Raw genomic sequence first — 23,046 nt, 5'->3', positions numbered from 1 at the left:
AAAAGATCCGAAAGGGATGAAAAACGACAGCTTCAACAGTCGCACCACCCCCATCCTACTCAATATCAAGAAGATCAAGGTCAGCCAGGGGTACAGTGATAATGAGCCCCTGTTGTCTTGAGTGGATCTTCAGCTGAAGCACTATCATACGGTGTCAGGCAGATCTTCAACGTAGAATTCCTCCCACCTGTCTATATCAATTTGCTCAACATCAATGGAAGCTATGCCATCACGATGGCTATCTACAAAAATGAATGAAATGAAATGAAATTGAGTTTTGTAAAGCGCGTTACTACCCGGAGGCCTCGTAGCGTTGTGGGACGGTAGGTTTAGGAGGCTGCTATCTGACTTTAATGGAAAAGAAGTGTTTTCAAGCGTTTCCTAAACTTTTGTAAGTCAGGTTCGCTGCGCAGTGTAGGTGGCAGGGAATTCCAGACCGAGGTAGCGTTCCGTGAAAAGGAGCGTCCACCCCATCTAGCCCGTTTGATTTTCTTAGTTGTAGCCAAAAAAGCTGTGCTTGAGCATAGTGATCTAGGCGGATGGTAGGGGGTGGCTAAGGGGCAGATCATTGCGGGGGCTTTCTTCCACATGGCCTTGTGCATTATGCACATCGCCTTGAATTTTACTCTGGCTTGGATAGGCAGCCAGTGCATTACACTACTCCACTCAGATCAAACTGAAGAGTGTCAAGAGTCAGCGGTGAATTTGCTGCCTACTGGCAGTGTAGTAAAGACCACTTTCAGAGCTTATGCTTGACTTGAAAATTGTTTAATGGCCCTAGCTATCCAGTCATCTTTACCTGTACACTCCAACCTGACCTGTTCCGTCTGAAAATATACTTCTGCTCTGAACTCCTTTAATCGGTAGACAATGTTCCTGTGGGTGTTCTTCAGATACCTAGTCCTCGTGCTCTTGAACAGCTTGCCTCTGGAGTTGAGGAAAATGCAGATTTTTCCAGCATAGTACGTAGAAGACTAATATTTTACCTGGCTTCCTTTATTGCTCCTCTACAGCAGGGAAACAATAAACCAATACAGTAAAGGAAGAGTCTTGTGAGAAATTGAACATTCTAAATCAAGTACAAAACCTTTGGAATGTTCGGCCATCTTCCTTCTTTTATTCCAGGTATGGTGAAGAGCAGTTTACTTTCATCGTTGCTGTCACAATGAAACATAGAACTTCTCGTAATCAATAATTCACACCCGTTTCCTTGCAGTGTTCTCCATGGTTCTATTTAAAATCTGTTCTAAATCGAATCAAAATAAACCGATGTATAGGTGGATATAGCGCTTGGTGGGATATTAGCTCCATGTCTATAATAAGGTCATGATTTGCACCCACCTTAATTTGAAAAATCAGCATTTTCTAGTAAGGCTTGGAGGCTAACGTTATGTCATTTTATATCCTTGCCATTATATTTTCCACAGCGCTCTCAGTTGGCCTAAGTCAGAATATTCTAAAGATCAAATCACTTGATGAATCTGCAGATTTTTTTAACTACCTAGCAACCTTTACTTATATAGTGAGCCCCAAAAATAGATCTGTCCGCACCAGCCTCCTTAATCTTCCTTCAATCATCTGGCAGGTTTGTATAACGATGACGACTTACGTGATTTTCTAAAATTAAGTTAGTAATAAATCTTTTGTCCTTCTCTCATATTATTCATAACACTTAGTGACCCACAATGTTTTATGGCCTGGGGAAAAAACGGTGCAATGTACTAGAAGACATGAATATATTCTCCTTGGTCAAAAAGAACCATAGTTCCTCTGTCTGAAAACGTCTAAGGGTAACATCCAATACTTTAACATCAGAATCTGTTTCATATGATGCCAAGTATAAGGACATCATGTTCCTCTTCCAAGCCTCCAGAAATGGTAACACCTTATTTGCACCCCATATTGAATTGTATTGCGTGGCAGATGGTTTTGTTGCTCTCAGACGTTATCTCAAGAAAACATTTTGTCCCACTGACATATCATCTAACAACTCATATCCAGGTACGATTGCCAGTCTTCACAAATTAATCTTATTATATGATTAGCCCATGTGATTTAACAGAACTTACACATTTGAAACGGCTAGTAGTACCTAACAGTATCCACCTTCCGATACCTTACATAAAAAAACTCAGTTTTGCCACATCACTGTGTATGGCAGTGAGCCCAAGATTCCATAATAATATGCAAAGATTCTGTGACCTGCCAAACTCTCCTGTCACACGATTAACTTAATTTAACTCTCCAACGTGATAATCCTCCTACAAACCAGTAAACACTGGTAATTGGAATGTCACGAATGTGCACTTTCCTAGAATGTCAAAGCTGGGATCTGTATAACTGAGTCACTAACACCATCAGTTCCTTGTTCCTTGTTCCTTGAAACCCTAAGCAGCAGTCAAGAAATCATTGGGTATGTGGGAAAAATCTCCCACTCCTACTATCCTAACCACAAGGAAATGTGTACTCCCCCCTATCTTCTACAGAACAAGACTCCAACAGAATAATCAAGGATGTTGCATTTTCTGTTTGTTTGGAGTCAGGACCACTTCAAACTGATGCCATATCCTATGTCTCCTCAAAAACACTGAGTTGTTCATCTGCATCCCTGGAATTTAAGAACATTTTCTAGCCCAAGTCTTCTATAGTATGCCGCATCCTTGGTATGTGTTGTTTCTGGAGAGTTTTACCTCTGTCTAGACCAGGTGTCTCCAACCTTTTATGTAGTGAAGCTACCTGTGCTTAAGAAAAGTGCTGCTTGAGCTAGTGGCATATTTTATCACTGTAAAATATTGACAACATATGAAAGTTACATGATGACTACCCTAAGCAGGATTATCAGTAGTGACCACCCAAGCATTGCAGGTGCGGTTACTAGCAGAAAAACCAGGAAAAGGTTTACCAATATTAAATGCCTCACCCTGAGTAATGAAGTAACATTCAGATCATGTGGCACAAATGATATAACCACAGCAATACGTCTCCCAATCACAAACTGAACTATCTTTCAGCAATCAACATTTATTGTGTTTGGGAACTGCAATTTTTGTCTTCGTCAGCATATTAGTTTTTGAATATACACATTTTTAGGGCTCGTGCCCTGCGTTGCACAGCGCAGCAGTGCTCTCGCAGGCGAGAGTCCTTTTGTCCGGGGTTCCGAAATGGACCCTGGAATTGTACAAGCTTGTGCTTGTGTTTTTAGTGTTGTCTTCTTTTATTGGGCTTTGAGTGCGTGCTTTTTTTTAACAGAGCACGCAATAGACCATAGGCGGGCGCATTGCTCCGCCCACGGCCTATTGGTGTCTGTTACGCGCACCAAAGCCCATGTGGTTTCAATTATCATGCTCAGACACGGGCGCGATAATTGAAACCATATGGCTGGCTGTGGCGCACTCGCACGCACCACTCGCCAGCATGTTTTTTTTTTTTTTAAACCATAGTTTTTGTTGGCGAACGCTCCTAGTACCCGTTGCTCTTCAGTGGAAGTGTCCATTCACAGGTCGGTGAGCGTCAGGGTGGGAGCAGGATTATTTACATTTTAAGTTTACTATTTCAGACCACTGGAAATAAAATGACGTGCGCAGAATCACACGGTTTTCAGTCAAGTGCCGGAGCTGGGATTACAATCCAGGATTAAAAACTCCAAGCTTAAACGTGTTACACCAGCGCCTAGTTCACAACTCCTTCTCCTCAGTCTGCGCACTCCGTCCCTCCCTCTTTACCACCTCTCCCTCTTTCCCTCCTGCCGCTCTACTTTTCCCACCACTCCCTCCCTTCCTTGGTTCCGACCCTCGCTTCCTCCCCAGCTGTCATGGTGCAGGGCAGGCAGCAGCATTCTTTGGATATCAGGGGAGCGCAGCGGATTCCACGCTGTACTTTCACTTCATTAGGAGGAGGAAGTGAGGTCCGGGGTGTGGGGGTCACTGAGCGCACAGGTGCAGCATCTCACACAGTGGGAGGGGGCAGGGGTCCTAAGGGCCTGGCGGCAGATATTTCGATCCCCCGGACCACACCTCCATATAAACTGAGGCGCCCCCCCAGCCGGGTTCGTATTTAGCAGTACGGTCGGATGCTGCAAGCATCACTGGAGTCAAGCTATCCAGGCTGAAGAAGGCTGATAGCCAGAAACCTGTCCTTGGATGCTTGATTCCGGTCTAGGAAAGACATGGCTTGGTAGTTCGGGCTGGACTGTTCCCATGAGGCACAGGGTCAAGGCTGATTTGCATATAGCCAGTGTCTGACCTAGGGTGGTGTGGAGTGCAAAAAACCCATGGATTTAGGCCCAGATCTTTGTACTGGGGTGAATGTAAGACACTGTTCTGCATTCTTTCCATCAACTGTGTTTTTTGCAATTTTCACCCCGAGTGGGCTGGGTATGCTCAGAAGTGAGTCCCAGGCTCTCCACATCACTGCAGTCAAGCTATCCAGGCTGAAGAAGGCTGATAGCCAGAAACCGGTCCTTGGATGCTTGATTCCGGTTTAGGAAAGACATGGCTTGGTAGTTCGGGCTGGACTGTTCCCATGAGGCACAGGGTCAAGGCTGATTTGCATATAGCCAGTGTCTGACCTAGGGTGGTGTGGAGTGCAAAAAAACGATGGATTTAGGCCCAGATCTTTGTACTGGGGTGAATGTAAGACATTGTTCTGCATTCTGTCCATCAACTGTGTTTTCAGCATTTAAAGTCTGGCCTCATTTAGATGTATTATCCCCATCCCAGCCGAGCCCGAAGGCCTTCGTCCCTGTAACGGGGTTGTTTGACACACGTGGGTCCCCATAGTAGAGACCCCTAGTCTCCTGTTTTACTGTACCTGCTCTCGGTCTGTCACAGGTGCCTACTCTCGAACATGCACTACTGCTCCCCAGCAGGTGCACTTGCAATTACACCAGCACCACGAATGCTCCCACCAGCACCATCACCGCACCTGTGCCCATGGCACCAGCACCACATCCTCTTCCACAGGCACCACCATTGCACCCTCACCCAGTGGCCTCAGCCCCAAACCCTAACCTGCTGGCACCAGAAGCACAATCCCATCAACTGGCACCTCAGCCTCACCCAGTGGCATCACCATCGCACCCTCATTCAGTGGCACAAGCACTGCCCTCACCCACTGGCACCAGCATCGCACCATCACCCAGTGGCATCACCATCGCACCTTCACTCACTTACACCAGCAGCACACCGGCCTTCACTGGCAGCATACTACGTATTCTTGCACCCCCTTGGAACAGCACCACAACCACACTAGGACCCAGTGGCCCCACACTCCCCTGCACCCACCGGGAGCAGAGCCATGCTGTGCCCCCTGGCACCAGCACTTCCGCACTACATGCCCCAGTGCCAGCAACACACCTGCACACACTGGTGCATGCATCGCATCTGCAAACACACTTGTTGGTCCCAGCATCGAACTTGCATCCACAGAGTGGTACTGAGTTGAACACCGCACCGACAACAAGTGACACCAAGTGACACCAGCACCGCGCCTGCACCTACAGGTTCTGTGTAGCACTTACCACTTTGGGAAAACAAACTCAATATTCTAAAAGTAACTTCTTTTCTGAAGAAAACATAATACTTGTCCTTTAAAAATCATATCTGTTAGAGACTACTGCCTGCAGATTCCTTACCTTTGAGTTTCCCCAGAGATCAGACTGGATCTGGAAGACTTTTCGTGAGCAGTACTCCTGCATGCCGGTAGGTGGCGTCGATCAGCTTGGTGTCATCTGCACCGGAAGAGACGTCTGCTTCACCTATATAGGTGCCACCTCAGCACGCTGATATCAGTGCTTTTCTTTCCGCACCAGCTACCCCTGATCAGAGAAAAGAGCTACCCCTTTGTCAATTTTTGACAGGATTTTTTGTCGACATTTTTTGTGAGGTTTTTTCCTTCTGGTGTGTCGAGGATGTCATCGAGAAAGAGCGGTTTTAAACCGTGTGGCGCCTCTCACCATGCCATGTCGGTGACTGACCCGCACCTTGTGTGTTTGTGGTGTCTGGAGCGTGACCACAACTCCAAGTTATGCTCCGACTGCATGGCCATTACACCAAAGGTTTTGAAGTAGCGGTACCTGAAGCTGCTAGCGGCCCGGCATGCGGCTGCAGAAGTCAGGGTCCCACTCAAGTGAATGGCCTTGGGACCGTTCAGATGTCTGAAGTCTTCTTCGTCCCAGTCGAAATTGTCTAGACACTCTGGTAAGAGGCACAGAAAACACAAAAAGTCAAAGCGTGCTTCGACTTCTCCTCGTCCGTCGGCCGACGCAATAAAAGAACATCAGCATTCGAGGCGGAAGGTAGATCTTCCATTGTGGTATGGAGGGCAGCTGAGGTCCTGCATTCAAGACGAACATCTTGACGCAGGTGCTGCAACTGGGAGTCTCTTTCTCTGAACCCCTGCTCCCGCTCAACGAAGCCCTTGCTGTTGTCCTTCTTAGAACCTGGTTCAAACGCAGCACATGGGCTCCTGTGAAAAGGATGATTGCCCACTGCCCCGCTCCAGGAGACCCACATTTCCTCACCTAACACCCTACCTCAGAGAGCTTGGTGGTCTAAGCCTTCACTTCCCAATGCACATTCCCTGCCTTTCCTCCAGACAGGGAATCCAAGAGGCTGGACAGCTTGGGAAAGAAGTTGTTTTCTTCCACCAGCCTTGTATTGTGGTTAGTGAACACCGCATGCTGATTGGGCTGCTATTCCCACACGCTGTGGGAAATAGTTGCGCAAGTGCTGCCACAGGTCCCAGGGGAGGCCCGGGCCACTCTCTACCAAGCAGTTACAGACAGGAGAGGCACAGCAAAGTTCACTATATGCCATGGCTTGGACACAATCGACTCACTGGGCAGAGTGGTTTTGTTGACGGTGGCTCTAGAACACAATGCCTGGCTTAGAACATTGGCTTTTAGGGGTATGTCCAGGCTTTCCTCATGGACAAATCCTTCAAGGCATCCAGCTCATCGGAGACAAGGCAGACTCTGCGCTGGCGAGCTTAAAGGACCAGTGGGCTACGGCCAGGTCCTTGGGCCTCTCGGCTATCCCACATCCCCAGTCTACCTTTCGCTACTTTTGTGGCCATGGAAGGGGCTTTCAACCGCACCACCCCTATCCCAGCCACTGAGCAGTGCAAGTTTCCCAGCCTCTGCGTGGATGAGGGAAGTTCTACTGGCCTCGGGGTTGGGTAGCCAGTGGTCACTCCATGCCTTCATCTTACGACCGGCTGACGGAAGTCATGGCTGTCTTGGCCAGGTAGCCATAGAGAGGGTTTTGGTGCCAGAAGTAGGCTGTGTTTACTATTCCCGCTACTTTCTGGTTCTCAAAAAGGAGAAGGGTCTGCTCCCTATTCTAGATCTTCAAACCCTCAACTACTTCCTCAAACAGTAGAAGTTAAGGATGCTCACATTGGCTCAGGTCTTGTCTGCCCTGGACTCAGGAGACTGGATGGTAGGGTTGGACTCGCAGGACGCCTATTTCCAGATTCCCGTCCTGCCTGCTCAACAGCGCTACCTGTGGTTTACGGTGACCACGAGCGTTTTCAGCACAGCATGCTCCCTTTTGGCCTTACCAGCTCCCCTCAGGTGTTCACCAAGGTGACGGCGATAGTCACAGCTCATCTACGAAGATCAAGGGTGCCAGTCTATCTCTATCTTGACAACTGGCTGTTGAAGGCGGGGTTGACCCAGCCTGTTGTCTCCCACTTCATACAGCATACATATTTCATAGTCCTTGACCCTAAGCTCAGCTTTCAGGAAACAACACTGTTTATTACGGAGGGACACAATGTCAGACAGACACACACATAAATGAATGCAGATAGGGCTCTTAATTTTCTCTGCTCTGGATCCATACCGTACTCTCCTTAACTCTTGGTTCGCCTGCCCTATTTTGAGTCCGGTTTACACTGATGGAGTAAAATTTCCTTTGAGGGTCCAAAGGAGAATGGGTGGATGGAGGTAAGCAATCCAACTGTCAGCCCTGTTTAAAGAGGGGGGGTGGAGGGGGGGGGGGTGGGGGTGTCGTATGGCTTTTTTTTTTTAACTGTCCATCACAGACATAAATATCCCTATGGGGAGGGACAGTAACAATTGAAAAAAATGATCCGTACATCATGTATGAAAATTCCGATGGTGTTAAGGCCATTCTTTTTTAACCCCTTCTATGCTGATGACGGCCCCGTCCGTCATGAACCGCGGTGGGCGTGTGCTGATGACGGCTGGGGGCCATCATGAACCCGTCCACTTATTAAAAGCACCGCAGAGGCGCAGAATCACGGCCGCGCCCAAGGGGTTAATGTTCCCCAAAAACTGCCGCTATTGGGAGTTTGTTATTGGAAAAGAAAACACTTTTAAAGGTTTGGTCCAAATATCCATCAAAAATGACAGATGCATACCAAAGCTTTAAATGGTTGTGTTTGAACCTCCATGATGGTGGCTCATACAAAACCCATGGAGTTCAACGCAGGGCTGATTCTGAGCTCTAAATCTGGCGGGTGCAGTAAAGGCTGGATGGCAGATATAAAGTCCTTCACCACCCTGGCTTCTTTTACTCTATCCTCCAAGCTGTAAATCAGGCCCTTAGTCTGCTTCCTGAGCCGCCATCTCCTTACGAAATGAAGTCCTTTCTTTGATCTTTTCGGTCTCTTTCCTTTTACATCCAAAGTTGGCTTTTCAATCACCTGTCCATCACTTGTGGACGATACTACTGCTTGGATCTCCACATCCCCAGCAAACCAATACCTTTGTCATGTCATGGGATGCCTGGTCTTTCACTCCTTTGATATCCATCCTCTGGATCCTCCCTCCCCTTTTGCACTTCCTTTGGTGGTGCCTGTAAATAAGACCTTGGAAGTCTACACTGTCTCCTCTGGAATACACATTCCTTTCAAACATTGGTGCCTGCCCCCACACCTCCTTTGTGGAGAAAGTCCTGGAATATATACCACGAACACTTAACAGACTTATAAACATTAAACAGGAGACACCTTTAATGGCCCATGTGTTCCCAAATATGTCATTGAATTGGATACAAATGGGCACCCTGACCTGAATCAGTACACCCCATGTTGTTCACCTCATTAGAGTATGACCAAGCCTGGACCATCAGAAGTGGCCAGCCACTGTGGCATGCTAGGAAGATTAGAGCTCAAGTTCTCTGGAAACTAAAGTTGTGGCTTGTCCATGCACGCAAGGTGCAGCTGCATGAATTTGCATGGGTGTCACTTCATAAAGTTAAGCATGAACTGAAGCCACAAGAGTGTGCTTCTACCCAGCCCTGAACAACCCCAAACATCTACTTCATATCAGGGTTATAGTAGTGCTTGAACTATTGCCTGGGTGTGAGCCTGCATTGCTCCTTAACCCCCCTGACTTTGAAACAGTCTGTTCCTAGTCCGATATGTGTATTACCTTTTCACTGGATTCCTTACTGGTATGATGCTATCCTTATTGAAAGGTGGAGTTGGTCCCTGGCCTTACATTTTAGTTCCCTTGTTGCCAGTAGAAACCAGTAAGTCTAGTGGGTATCTCGTAATGTTTTTTGTCCACCTTACCCAAAAGGTGTGACAGTAGTTACCTCTTTAAGTGATATAGGCATACTGTTGAGTACGCCGCTGCCGTTCTTAGGATTCTGCATCGATCCCTGCTGGAGTATAGACTTTGGAGACCAGCTGAGGTTGTAACTGTCCATCAACTTAATGGCGTCCATTAATTCTGACAACAGTTAATCTGCTCCTGGAAGTTTGAAAATATGTTTACTATCTTAAAAGCAGCATCTTAGCATGTTAGATTCTCCGTTTCAGGTTTTGGTGTTGCTGTTTTGATTTCAGAGACTGTTTGCAGATTTTCAGACACCTCTGTTCAAACTTACTGAGTTATTCTTCTTGCTTCCAAGATTGATGAAACACTAGACAAATGACCACCTTGCTTTATGTGAAAAATTCTGTCTAGCACTATCTATTCCATGGAGAAACCCTGCACTACTAAAAGTACTGGGTACCAAGAGTTTTTGAAGATGGCTGTGAACTCATAATCGTTCCACCAGAGCATAACATTGTTCACAAGCGCCAGTCTTGTTTTTTTCTGCAGTCGATTACCACATAAGCTCTATAAAAACTTTTCAGGTGTAACATGCCCGTTCCAAAAGGCATAATAATCTTCTGATTCGTTTTGTTCATCATTATCATAACTACCCTGTAGTTCTTATGTGGCAATAAAGATATGTTCTTTTTCCAAACCTCTCACCATCTCCTGATGGAAACTTTGATTGCTCACTCTGATTACCCTTAGAGAATCAAGGGTAAGAAGAGATTAACTTATTTCTCCATTTGGAGTGCAGTAATATCCGAGTCTCTGGGTCACGAGAGGTAAAGCACCCGTTGATTGTGCGGTTCAGTTGCCAGTGTCTTCCTTGCTACCAAGAGGTTCCCAAGAGATGATCACTGCAAACTGCATAAAATAGCCTCACGTTGTTGTAAATATTCCTTTTCTTTATTCTCATTATGAACAATTGTAATACCTGATTTATGCTCAACGTTTGATCATTTACTAAACCTGCTTATATTCCACAAAAACCATATCAGAGCTAATAATTTAGAAATTATGTTAAAAGAAACTATTCCCGACCTATCAAAGCCACATGCTTTCCTGGCATCTAAGCGTGATTTTCCCTCATATTTCTCATTCAATACATTTTCTCTTTAGTATTGCTTTCCTTTGCTAATTGGGTGTGATACCTAGGAACTCATTCATTGAGCATTGTCTTCCTATTTCTATTTTATAATGGAATTTTCAAAAGGTATTGGCACAGTAATGAGGAAGCAGTAAGAGTTCCTGATGAGTTGATATATAGAGTTATAGAAGGCAACAGTAAATAACAGGGATGTTCATTTTATGTTATGTGTGACCCACAAAATCATCTCACCCTGCTCTAGTCTCAAGTGCTAAACAGAGGAGTAATCGGGGAGCCATACATAACATGACCTAATATACCTGGCCCTCTTCCACCCACACCCACCTTCTTCCATGCCGCCCGACATCCTCCCTTCCTAAAGCTGTGCAAAGCCAGTGCCGTGGAGACAGGCTCTCGGAAGGCTTTGTCAGAGCAGCCTGCAATTCCTTCATAATGCAGCAACAAATGGGTAACAACTTTTGTTTCTCACTGTTGCTATGTTATATAAGTTAATATTCAGATTTATAAACTGATATCCACGTTTGAGGCTTTCAAAGGAAGTCATGTAATATATAAGGTAGCATCTCTTGTGCATAGTATTCTATTAGGTTTATTTTATTGGTAGTGGTTTGTCATACTTTTCACTCACTTTTTCCTGCCAAAAGTCTAGAGCTGCCTTAATTCCACTTCTCCTCCATTTCACAATTTTCTTCCTGGAGAATGGTATGGTGGACTGCACATGGGAAAAGGCAGGCATATTGAAGTTTGGGGTATATCAATTGATCTGTATGGCATGCGAGCCAGTTGTCTTGCTCCTTGACTTACCTGTTCATCATCCCTAATCAAACTCTGAAATAAAACAAACATTATAAAAACGAGTCTTCTCTTTCTATATATTTTTTTAAATATCTTTATTGGTCTTTTCGTATTTTTGCAATTTCTTATATTACATGACAAAACAGAGTTATCTAGGACATAATTCAAATTTGCACAAAGCAATTTGATAATACTATATAAATCGACTGTTCATATTACAACTGAGTGTTTCTAATGTGTGATAACACACAAACTTATCACCATCGTTGTGATTGCCTGCCCACCGCGCATCCCCCCAGTTTCCAATCGTCAATGACAATCACCAACACCATGTACTAACTAGCATTGCTTGTTACATTCAATTCATTTGTGTCTAACTTTCATAACATTAGCAGACGTTGGAAACGATAATATTTGGTCATTTCAATATTCCAATGAGGGGAATTTTCCAAAGAAAAAGGAATAAGGATACAAGTAAATGTACTAATAAGACATACATTATCTGAATAACAACATTTAACAACATGTTTAAGGGACTGCCATCTAGAAGCAAATAAGATAAACATTACATGACTGAGTGTGGGACCGTATATCTTGTATGTTACAACATGGTGACTCGCCAGGGTTGAACTCTGACTGTGGGTGTTGGGGGTCAGTTTCATGGTGACAGGTAACTGAACAATAAGGGGGCAGGGGCCCACTACAGCATACCTTATCTATGGGATGACGTCTAATTGAGTGTGATTGCCATCCGCCAATGCCCCGCCCTCCGCTGCCCGGGATCTTCGGCATGTATATTATTTAGCAGCCAGCTGTGTGTCATCGCCTTCCCCACTTTCTTCATTGCTGAAGGCCGTGAGTATGGTGTCCCAGTGCTGCGCTATATGGTATTTGCGAAGCCCCGCCGTTGCTCCCTATGCACAAGTCTTCTCTTTCTATGAAACATTGTCGGATGCAGTCTAACTTCTTCCCAACCTTACAGACATTCAACAGTTTAATATTTCCAGATCATCATCTTTTTAAAATGTATATGGTATTGTAACTTCTCGCCTTTATCATAATGTAGGTTTTGTTATGAGCACTCAATCAACCATGTAGTGATGTTTATACAATATAAATTCTGTGATAAATATATGAAGAGAGGAGTCTGAAGCTGCATTCTCCTACAAGCTTTGTTTATTTTGCATGCCTTCCTGTTGTCATGTAAACCTATCACATCCCAAGAGGGGACTGGGAGATGTACATGCATTATTGGATCAATATGACCAATGCTTTAGTTGTCATACAGTTTGATTCGATACAAATGTCACCAAGAACACTTATTTTGTGCACAACCATCTCTGAAAGATGGTACATTAGCTGCACTATTGGAGACATTTTTTCAAGTAATCTTTCAGGTCAGCCCGGTTTTGCTTAGTCTTAAACAGTCCCCAATTTTTAATGTTCTTCTGGTGCTTGTGTAATGGTGTACAACTGATTGTACTACATTTCACCTTCCTGACCCACACTAATGTACCAAAGAAATTCCAGCTTCCCAAACATTGAACATTGTAGTGATATGCAAATAAATGTATCCTGACCATTAAACTGTGGCCCATACATGTGGGCAATTTTATTTATTTATAAAGTTTTATAAAGCGCGAACTACACCCGGTTAGGGTATCAGAGCGCTTTACAAATTTTACATCAAAAGAAAAAGTGAGAACTAGGCACATACGTATGAGTAGCTAACAGGAGAGCGTAAATACTGTCCAAAATCCTTGTAGGTCCAGAGGTATTCAGGAGTGCGTTAGCTATTCTCGCTTAAAGTTCATTGCGTTTCCTGGTAGGTGAGCTGCGTCTGGTAGGTACCCAACTCGCACCAGAACTGGGATCAGGGGAGAGATGTATTTATTAGAAGTAATTTGACTTCTTTTTTGAAGGAGGTGGTAGAATGGTTCATTCTGATTGCCGGGGGTAGGGCATTCCAGATCCTAGATGCTAGGCCGGAGAAGGTGCGGGTGTAGGTTTTCTTTTTCTGAATGTTTACGGTTTCAATAGCAAGGTATTGGTGCTTCTCATAGTTCTTCTGCTACTGCCTGATGATTCCAGTTTATTGGCTAGCTACTTTGGTGTGTTGAAGTGCAGGGCTTTGTGTATCATGCAGGCATTTTTTAGCTGTGATCTTGTGATCTTGCCATACAAGGGAGCCAGTTCAGTGCCTTTAGATCAGGGGAGATATAGTTGCTCTTTTTGGAGCCGGTGACAAGTTTTGCAGCCTTGTTGGGTGCGGCCTTTTAGTGAAGCCAGTCTGGATCTCGGCAAGCCCCATAGGTTTGTGTTCCCATAGTCTATTCTGGGTATCACTAGAGCTTGTACGCCTGTTTTTAGGTCATCGTCATTGAGGAAGGGTTTTAGTTTTCTAAGAAAGTTCATATGAAAGTTTGCTCCTCTGGTGGCTGTGCTGATGTGTTCCTGCATGGTGAGATTCTTGTCGAGTATAATTCCCAGTGATCTTGTGGAATCAATAATGTGTTGTGTGCAGTTGAAGGCTTATAGTGTTTCATCCAGTTTTCTATATCTCCATTTCCTTGTTGTGGGGAGAGTAGGAGAAAGTCAGTTTTGAGAGCATTGATTTTGTGGTGGTTTTTTGTCAGCCAGTTGTGGGTTTTTTGCAAAGTTGTGTTGAGTAAGAGGATGTCATCCGGAGATGATATTTTTAGGTATAGTTGGGTATTATCCGCATACAGGTGGTCATGAACATTGGAGAGTTTCAACATTTTGTTTAAGGGTTCCATGAATAGATTGAAGAGGGTAGATGATAAGGAGGAACCTTGAGGGACTCCTAGGGTGACCGGCGTGGTTGTGGACAGCGATTGGTTAATCTTGATTCTTTGAATTTTAGTTATCTAAGAAGGAGGCAAACCACTTTAGGGCAGCAATGGATAGATCAGTCCACTGACTAACTTTGCATCCACCACAATATTTTTTGATTATTTCCTTCTGAAACTAGTTTGATATCAAGTCAGCTTGTGGCATGATTTGTAAGAATATTAATCGTTTTTTCTCAATTCTCATAGTTCCAAAGTTAGGTCAGTCCCATCCATATTCTTTACAGTCATGGTGTTGCTGTGGCCCCTAAACTGCTTTTTAGCATTAGCCACTGAAGGCCTTGGCATGTTGCATTTCAGTTGACAATGTATTTTAGTTTTTTTCATTCACCATTTCAGGTACAATTTTTAAAAAAGTGTAACTTGCTCTTTGGTTTGATCAAAGGACACATATGGATGGCAAATTTCAATATTTTGTCCTTCACTATCTTTTTTACCTCTGTTAATGTTGTACTTTTGCTTAATACTGACAAGGTGAAATTAGGAATTAGATATGCCATGGTGTTAGATACCACTTTTATCTAGCAGTGGTTTAGCAAAGGCAGAATAAACAGTGGTTCTACGGTTGGAGATCTGGAAGCCTTGCTTGCAGAGAAGCTATGGTGATCCAGTTCATCTGGTAAGCTTTGACTCTAGTTAGTGGTACAGGCTAACAGCATGCTAGCTGACAGTGTGTATAGGACTGTTCGGGTCCAGATTCCTACTGGACTTGCTCTTGAAACGTCATCACATCATTTCTTATGGTCAATTTAGCTCCTTAGGTGAGCCGATCAGAACTGTAAATGCACCTTGGGTCTTTCAGCAGAAGGAATAAAGAGGGACACCTTATAATCAAAGGAATAGGGTTCCGTATTCTATAAAGAAAATATAAGTTTTTCCTTTGGCAAACCAATTATCACTCAATCTTCACTCTATTCTCATTGGCCACACCCTTCAATCATCCTTTCTTAACTTCAAACTAAGTAAAAAATATATACTTTTAAAAGTACTGTGCCACTACGCAAGTATAGACTTGTAGGCATACACAATATTTTATTAAAAACAATTATATTTGTTTTTTCACACCACAGCATTGAGAACCAAATACAGATGCAGGTCAATCACCCTAATATTACATAAGGGTCTATACAGTATATTAAAATCGGTATAAAAGATAGAAAATACTTCAATCCTACGAGAAGAAGGAAAATAGGAAAGGATATAAAAAGCAGTGGAGAGTATATATTAAATAGTACATTTTCCCATTCACAAAACCTATCTGTGACAGAGTTAACCCCTTGGCTGCTGGGGTAATTTTCCTACTGTGCTGGGGGGCGGGGGGGCGCACAACGCCCCGGTGCTCGTCACGGCCACACCCGTTTCAATAGAACGTTCAGCACAGCAGGGGAATTATCCCAGCGTGCGAGCGTTCTAAGGGCCATGACGAGCTCAGCTCGTCATGAGCACCGGAGCACTGTAGCTCATGACGAGCTGAGCTCGTCATGAACATGCAAGGGGTTAAGTTAAGGCTGGAACTCAATGATAAATAAATATTTCATCTGTTGTGCAAGACCATGTCACAGATTAGGGACCACGCGCGTCAACACGTTTCGACGGTATCGTCCTGGTTAACACCATCTTTATCAAGACCATCATTTGAACTGTTATTATACGTTTTTATATAAAAACGTCAACATCTTACACCTATCGGGTCAAACCCCTCAGATTGTACTGGTAATCCTCGTATTTTATAATAAACGAGGATCTGTTGTCCTAATGCATATCTTTTCCAAATCTGGACCAATCCTTTAAAATGCATACGCCTTACAGACGGGCTTCCTAGTCACTGCCGCGTCTTCCTGGATGTTTCACAATATCTTAATATTTAATCCATTGACTTTGGGGCCACCTACAGCCTTGAGGCCTCTAGTTTCTGTGATGGTGCCTGTATGTATCCCAATACTGTTTTTCTTCGTAATCAGTTGAATAATAAGATATGCTCGGGGACACCTTTGTTCCTCTTCTCACAGGCCCAGGGTCAACAGATGCAAGGGTGTCCTTAGACATCTGGTTTTTCCTTACCAGAGCAGTTGCAGTGAAGGGGCCTGCATGCAGAGGCTTCAGGCAACGTCGGGGAGTTCAGGAGAGATTAAACCACGATGGACTCGGGTTCTGGAGGGCTGGGTAACCTTTTTGGCACCCGTGTGCCACTTCAATTTGGGCCAGAGGCAACGGGTGCAGTGGTGGCTTTGGGTGTCAGGTTTTGGCAGTTCTGGCAGGGCTCAGAGTCTTCTCTTTAGCAGTTTATTCAGAACAGGTCTACTGTTAATGGGAGGTCTTAAGTATTTTTCGAATGCAGGGAGTCCCCTCAAGTTTCTGGAGTCAACAACTGCAGGACGAGTGGACTTTGGTGCAGTTTTCGACAAGGAATGCAGAGAGGCCGGTAGGGCTGGTACCAGGTCAGCTACTTCTTCTCTCCTCTTCTTTTGCGGCTCTTCGGTGTCCTCTCTCTTCTTAGGTCATCAAGATCTGTTTCTCTGGTGCCAGAGGCTGCCCTAAATTTTCAATGTAGTGTCATTAGGGGAGTGTATGGTAGTAGCCAATGGGCTACTGACCCTTGGGGTCACTATGCCCACTATATAACCACTTCCTGTGGAAAATGGGCATAGCACTGTCCCAAAATTCCTAAATATGCCACGGTAGACACCCAGTGGCAGAGGATGCTGTTAGCTGCTCGTGTGTGTGTGATGATTATTGCGATGCGCTGGTGATTTAAAATTTTTGATTTTAAAAACACTTTGAAATACTTTGAATTGCTCTTGCACCTGAGCTCCTCACCTTATTCCTCTCCCCAGCCCCGGTCCCACGCGGCAAGTGCCGATTGAGCAGAGGGATTCCTGGGAGTAACAACCACTTCCTGTTGAGGTTGGCGCTCTAGCCTTCGCGCCCCCAGCACTATTTAGCTTTCTGCCCATGCGCACGCGCAGCGGACACGGCAGACACCCAGTTGCAGGGGATCCTGTTAGCTGCTTATGTGTGTGTGATGGTTATTGTGACGCGCTGGTGATTTTACATTTTTGATTTTAAAAGGACTTGAAATACTTTGAATTGCTTTTGCACCTGAGCTCCTCACCTTATTCCTCTCCTCAGCTGCGGTCCGACACGGCAAGTGCCGATTGTGCGGAGGGCTTCCTGGGAGTAACAACCACTTCCTGTTGGGGTTGGCGCTCTAGCCTTCGCGCCTCCAGCACTGTTCAGCTTTCTGCCCATGCGCACGCACAGCGGACATGGCAGACACCCAGTGGCAGGGTATGCCGTTAGCTGCTTGTGTGTGTGTGACGATTATTGCGATGTGCTGGTGATTTTACATTTTTGATTTTAAAAACACTTGAAATACTTTGAAATGCTCTTGCACCTGAGCTCCTCACCTTATTCCACTCCCCAGGACCGGTTGGCACGGCAAAAGCCAATTGTGCGGAGTGCTTCCTGGGAGTAACAACCACTTCCTGTTGGGGTTGGCGCTCTAGCCTTCGCGCCCCCAGCACTATTTAACTTTACACACATGCGCACGCGCCAAAGGCAAACGCGTCTGCGTTCGTCCGCACCAGGCTGGGACCAGGGGTCAGAAACCCTGATAGTCTTCATAAAACTCTTATCTATAATGTGCAAACACTAATGACTTTAGGAGCTACCCCAGACCCCAAATGTTTACACTAATTGTCCCCCGCCAGTAGTTCCTTAAGTTGCCCCCACTGCAATTTTAAACCTCTTCTTTATGGAAAGGATGTCCTGGCGACCATACCTCCACTGAAAGTTTTCCTTTTAAACTGTCGTTCTCTCCCCAAACACTCAGTGGAACTGACACTCCTGATGGAGGATCTTAATTTAGACGCTCTACTCTTGACCAAGACCTGGTTACAGGAGGAAGAGGACCCAGCTAACACCCAGATCCTACAATTGGGGTACTCATTACATAGAGTGGACCGCAAGTCGGGAAGAGGTGGCGGTCGAACCATAATTTTTAAAGACAACTTCTGTTGCCGGTCCGCTGCTGAGGAGTTACCTGACTGTGAAGGCATGGCCTTCTCGTTAGAATTTTCACCGACTAGTACCGACTCTGGCCTCTTACTCTATCGGCCCCCTGGACCAATAGGACAATTCCGGAATACACTCCCGATGCGTGTTGCAGAACTAGCCCTACGTCCAGCCAACTTCACGGTTTTAGGGGACCTTAACATCCACTTGGACGACCCCTCTAACCATCTGGCCACTGAACTTCTAGCCAACCTTTCGGCACTTCAGATTGTGCAGAAGGGCTTTGCCCCTACACACGTCAAGGGGCACCTCCTTGACTCTGTGCTCAGTAATGCTCTGAATCTTTTAGTTGATACCCCTATCTCCCTTCTGTGGAGTGACCATCTATTAGTCCCTCTGGTTTGGGAAGCCGTTGCTTCCCCTACCGCGCACAGTGCCGCCCCACTGCTGGGAAGGAAATGGCCAAACCTCTCCGTTAACCAGTGGTCTTCATTGTTGGCCGCTTCTACCCCCTTTTCGGACCCAGACCCTGAGAAGGCTGACAGTAACTACAATCTCTGGATACAAAAGTCGCTTGACTCACTACTCCCAAATAAACCTTCCTTTAAGAACTCCAAACATAAACTGGCACCCTGGTTCTCCCCCAAATTAAGAGAGCTTAAACTAATGTGTTGGAAACTGGAAAGGAGCTGTAGACTAAATTTAGCAGGAAAAATGTATATAGAGAAGTTATCAGGAATTACAAGGCCGAAATCAAGATCGCGCAAGCCTCATTTTATGGGGACCGAACTAGCGCAGCTGTAAACGCACCCAAGGAAATATTCCGTATTGCCAAATCTCTTATTACCGCACCGCAGAAATCCCCCAATCCAGAGGACGCACAACCCCGCCGCAACAGTCAGGCGGAACACTTCCATCAAAAAATTCAGGTGATATGCCAAGCCTTTCTACCTTGCCAGAATGGATCTACTATCTCGTGCACCAAGAGTTCCTATTCTGATTCACAGTAATCTATCAATGAGTTTCCCCTGCTAGATAAGTTTGCTGAATCTACTTATCACTTGGGTAACCTCAGGTTCACCCACGGACCCTGCTTCGCCGTAACACCACACTTTAATTACTTATGTTATTCGTTCTGTAATCCTGAATGCTATTAATGCCTCCATTTCTTCAGAAAAGGTGCCCGTGGCATGGAAATGTGTGCAAGCCAGAGCTCTACTGAAAAACCCTAATTTAGATATCTCTAACATGGCCAATTATCGCCCCATCTCCCTATCCCCTGGCTGAGCAAGCTGACTCAGAAACACATAAACTCCATCCTAGTTCACTACTTAGAGTCTAACAATCTACTTCATGACTCCCAGACAGGTTTCCGTCCCAAGTTATGGAAGAGACCGCTCTTGTAGCAGTTACAGAAGAAGCTAGGAGACTCTTAGATCAGGGCTGCGCAGCAATTATTTTGCTATACCTTAGTGCCGACTTCGACACTGTGAACCACAACATCCTATTAGAGCCACTACAAAATCTCGGAGTGACTGGCCTGACCATTACCTGGTTTCCGTCCTTTTTACAGGACCGTTTCTTCCAGGTCTCTGAGGGTATGGCCACCTCTAATTGATGGCCTTTGAGCTGTGGGGTTCCTCAGGGCTCCTCCCTGAGCCCCACGCTCTTTAATACCTATATGACGCCGCTGGCTGGGATAGTGCTTCCATTCAGCATAGAAATTATTACCTACGCAGATGACACCCAGTTGGTGGTTGCGTTAAACCACCCCGAAGGGTCATCATGCGACTTAGGCATCTGCTTAGAGGCGGTTGCCGAATGGATGGCACTATCCCACCTTAAGCTGAATGGAGACAAGGCAGTATTAATGTTTCTGGGCAAGTCTCCTTCACCACCTTCGGCCTTCTCTTGGCCGCCCTGTCTCGGTTCAATGCCTGTTCCAAAGCACCAAATTAAGAGCCTAGGTATATAGCTCTACAGTTCCCTTTGCTTTAATTATCAAGGGGTTATCAGGTGGTTTGGCCTTCGTGAGCCACCCAGGCTTCAATGTGAAATGGGAGGTACGGAATTCAGTTAGCTAAAAGTCCTTCTATAGTAAACGTTTTTTGACTGATATTACTAGATGATGGGTTTAATGCTGAATTGTCAATAGTTTGTTTCTTCTGAATTTCAGAGCAAAGCAGTGGCGATATTGAGTTTGAGGCTAGTGAGCAAACTTACATTTGTAACTGTGCAGGTGTTCTACACAGTGCCCCTTGTCTTGCTACATTAAACGTATTAATCATCGAGAAAATTATATGGAGAGTAAAATAGTCATTGGCAATATTTGCATGTCTTTTTCCATTATGTTAGCTTGGAAAATATGTATATTTGAGATACTTCTAGCTGCATATTTCTTACCTTAGAATATTTCTCAGGCGTCAGACTAGATCAGGAACTTTTTCGTGAGCAGTACCCCTGGAGGTGGCGACTGCAGTGAAAGTGACGTGCGTGGTGCCCATATATGCACCAACCCCAGTGTGCTAATGTCAATTCATTTCTTTTCATGCCAGTCATTGCAGATCCGAAAAACCCCCAGTCAATTTTTGACTGACCTTATTTTAACCATTTTTTGAAGAGTTATGAGACAATGTCCCCTGGTGTGCCACGGATGTCTGAATGGAAGGCTTTTTTTAAGCTCTGTGGCTCCTGTCATCCGCAAATGCTCATGACGGACCTACATATCGTCTGCCTCTGGTGCCTCAAGCGCAGCCGCACTGCTAGGACCTGCATCAGTCGTCGTAACATACACCCCAAAGGCTTGAGGAAGCAGCCCCTCAAACTCCTTGCCACTCGACGTGCGACAATGCAACTGTCTAAATCTTGATCAAGAGGAAGGACCCGGGAATGGTCACAGAGCCAGTCCAAGCGCTCCTCGTCGCACACAAAGTCGTCCGGGTCTTCGAGTAAGTCCCACAAGTGCAAAAAGAACAAGAAGTTGAAGAGGTCTTCGACTTTGCTCCATCTGTCGAGGTAATCTGTGAGATGGGGAAGCATTGGAATTCATGCCCTGGCTCCATGGTTAAGCTTGTGTCTGTGCCGTCTCTGCACCTCCCTGAGTTTCCAGGAGGCAGAGTGACCCTTGCTCAACTCCGTAAATTTTAAGAGGACATGCACTTTGTTTTTGGGCTGCCTGTCCCTGCTGTATTGCCTTTGGTCCCTGTGGGCTCGGGAGGGGCCTCTACTGGTCTTCTGCCTGTGTGTTCGCACCCTGCACCAATCGGGCCCCTTGGACCGGTGCTGGTTGAGCCACCTTGACTATCTCCTTCGCCAACCCCATTGCCGACGTCCCAGGCACTGCAGGCACCCACAATCCTCTTCCCCAACTCAGACACGGAGCCGGATGGGTGGCATTTGACACTGACTGGAGGCATTCCATCCAGGCCGGAGCCTATGCCCTATTCCTATGGGCTAGGACTTGGGTATTGCTGGGAGGGGCCACTGGACCCTAATGAATACCAGCCCCTAGATATCACCAAGGACCCTGCTGTGAGAATTTGGCGGATGGCATTGGACTGGACACAACCACATCAATCTGTTGGAGCTCCAAGTGATCCCACTCATATTAAAAACCTTTCTATTCTCCATCAGTGGAAGGCTAGTGCAGGTGTTAATGGGCAACACCACTGTTCGCAACTTATGACAATTAACAAGGAACTGTACTGTGAGTAAAAGTGATGGCTGAGTCTAGTTAACTTGTAGCCTGATGTGACAATGACTGGTAGAGTTAGGAAGCTGAAAGATATACTTAAAAAGCTGGGAGAGCAATCTATTAAGCCACATACTGACAATGCTCAGAGAAGCCGGAAAGCTGTATACCAAAGAGGGAAAGTACTGTGCGCATATAACTGTAAGTAAAGGTGTTATGGAGGGAGCTTACTGATTGTTGTATAGACATTTAATAGTAAGCCTAAGTGATATGGTTGCCGTATAGGCTGTGAGGCCATTAACTATCCAGAAACTCTTGGCATGTTCTTCTCATTAAAGAGAACGTACGTTACCCAATAAGAATGCATTGCTATTAGGATCCAGTAGAAAGCCTGCAAAGAATAGACATTTGGAAAGTGGTTGCTACCTGCACATAGATTTTTATAAAGCCCCATTTTTTCACCATTCCGTCATTATGGGAGAGTGACCATCTCATGGCGATCATATGGAGCTGCTTTGGGATATGGTTAACCTTTGGGAAGGTGTGTAGAGGCTTGAATGTGGTAGAGCATGAGGTTAGCAGTTCCTGAAGTAGATTTGACTTAATACTTAACACTTCCAACTGGGCAGTTGAACACTAATGTTCATTTGTGATTTCTGGTAGTAGGACGGGGAGTAGCCACAATGAAGATCCACTTTTTGTGGCATTCTTCTAAACCTAGACCTGCTGTCCCCAACAAACCACAACCTCAGCAAAAGAAGATTTTGAAGTAGAGAGCTACCACCAGATGAATAGCAATAGATCAGCAAATTATTACTTGCACAAGGGTTTCATGAAAAAGCTTCTGGTGAAAAAAGTATTCTCAGTTCTCTGCCATTTGTATCTGCAGTGTGCAACCTGTAAAAATCCTACTCAATAATACAGGTTTAATAGGTGTTCCAGTATATTGTGTGTTTGAATATTTATGCCGCTAATTTCTGTGTGGCTTCCTGCT

General features: G+C 45.3%; 1 protein-coding gene across 1 annotated transcript in view; it reads left to right on the top strand.

Moving 5' to 3' along the window:
• The window catches only part of COG5 (component of oligomeric golgi complex 5), a 1,241,975-nt gene that overhangs the window by 1,117,467 nt on the left and 101,462 nt on the right, over positions 1 to 23,046 (top strand). The gene's annotated exons all lie outside the window — the stretch shown is intronic.

The sequence above is a fragment of the Lissotriton vulgaris genome, chromosome 1_1 (assembly GCF_964263255.1).
Source record: "Lissotriton vulgaris chromosome 1_1, aLisVul1.2, whole genome shotgun sequence".
Classification (NCBI taxonomy): domain Eukaryota; kingdom Metazoa; phylum Chordata; class Amphibia; order Caudata; family Salamandridae; genus Lissotriton; species Lissotriton vulgaris.
Note: the sequence above shows the minus strand (reverse complement) of the source record. Positions and strands in the feature narration are given on the sequence as shown.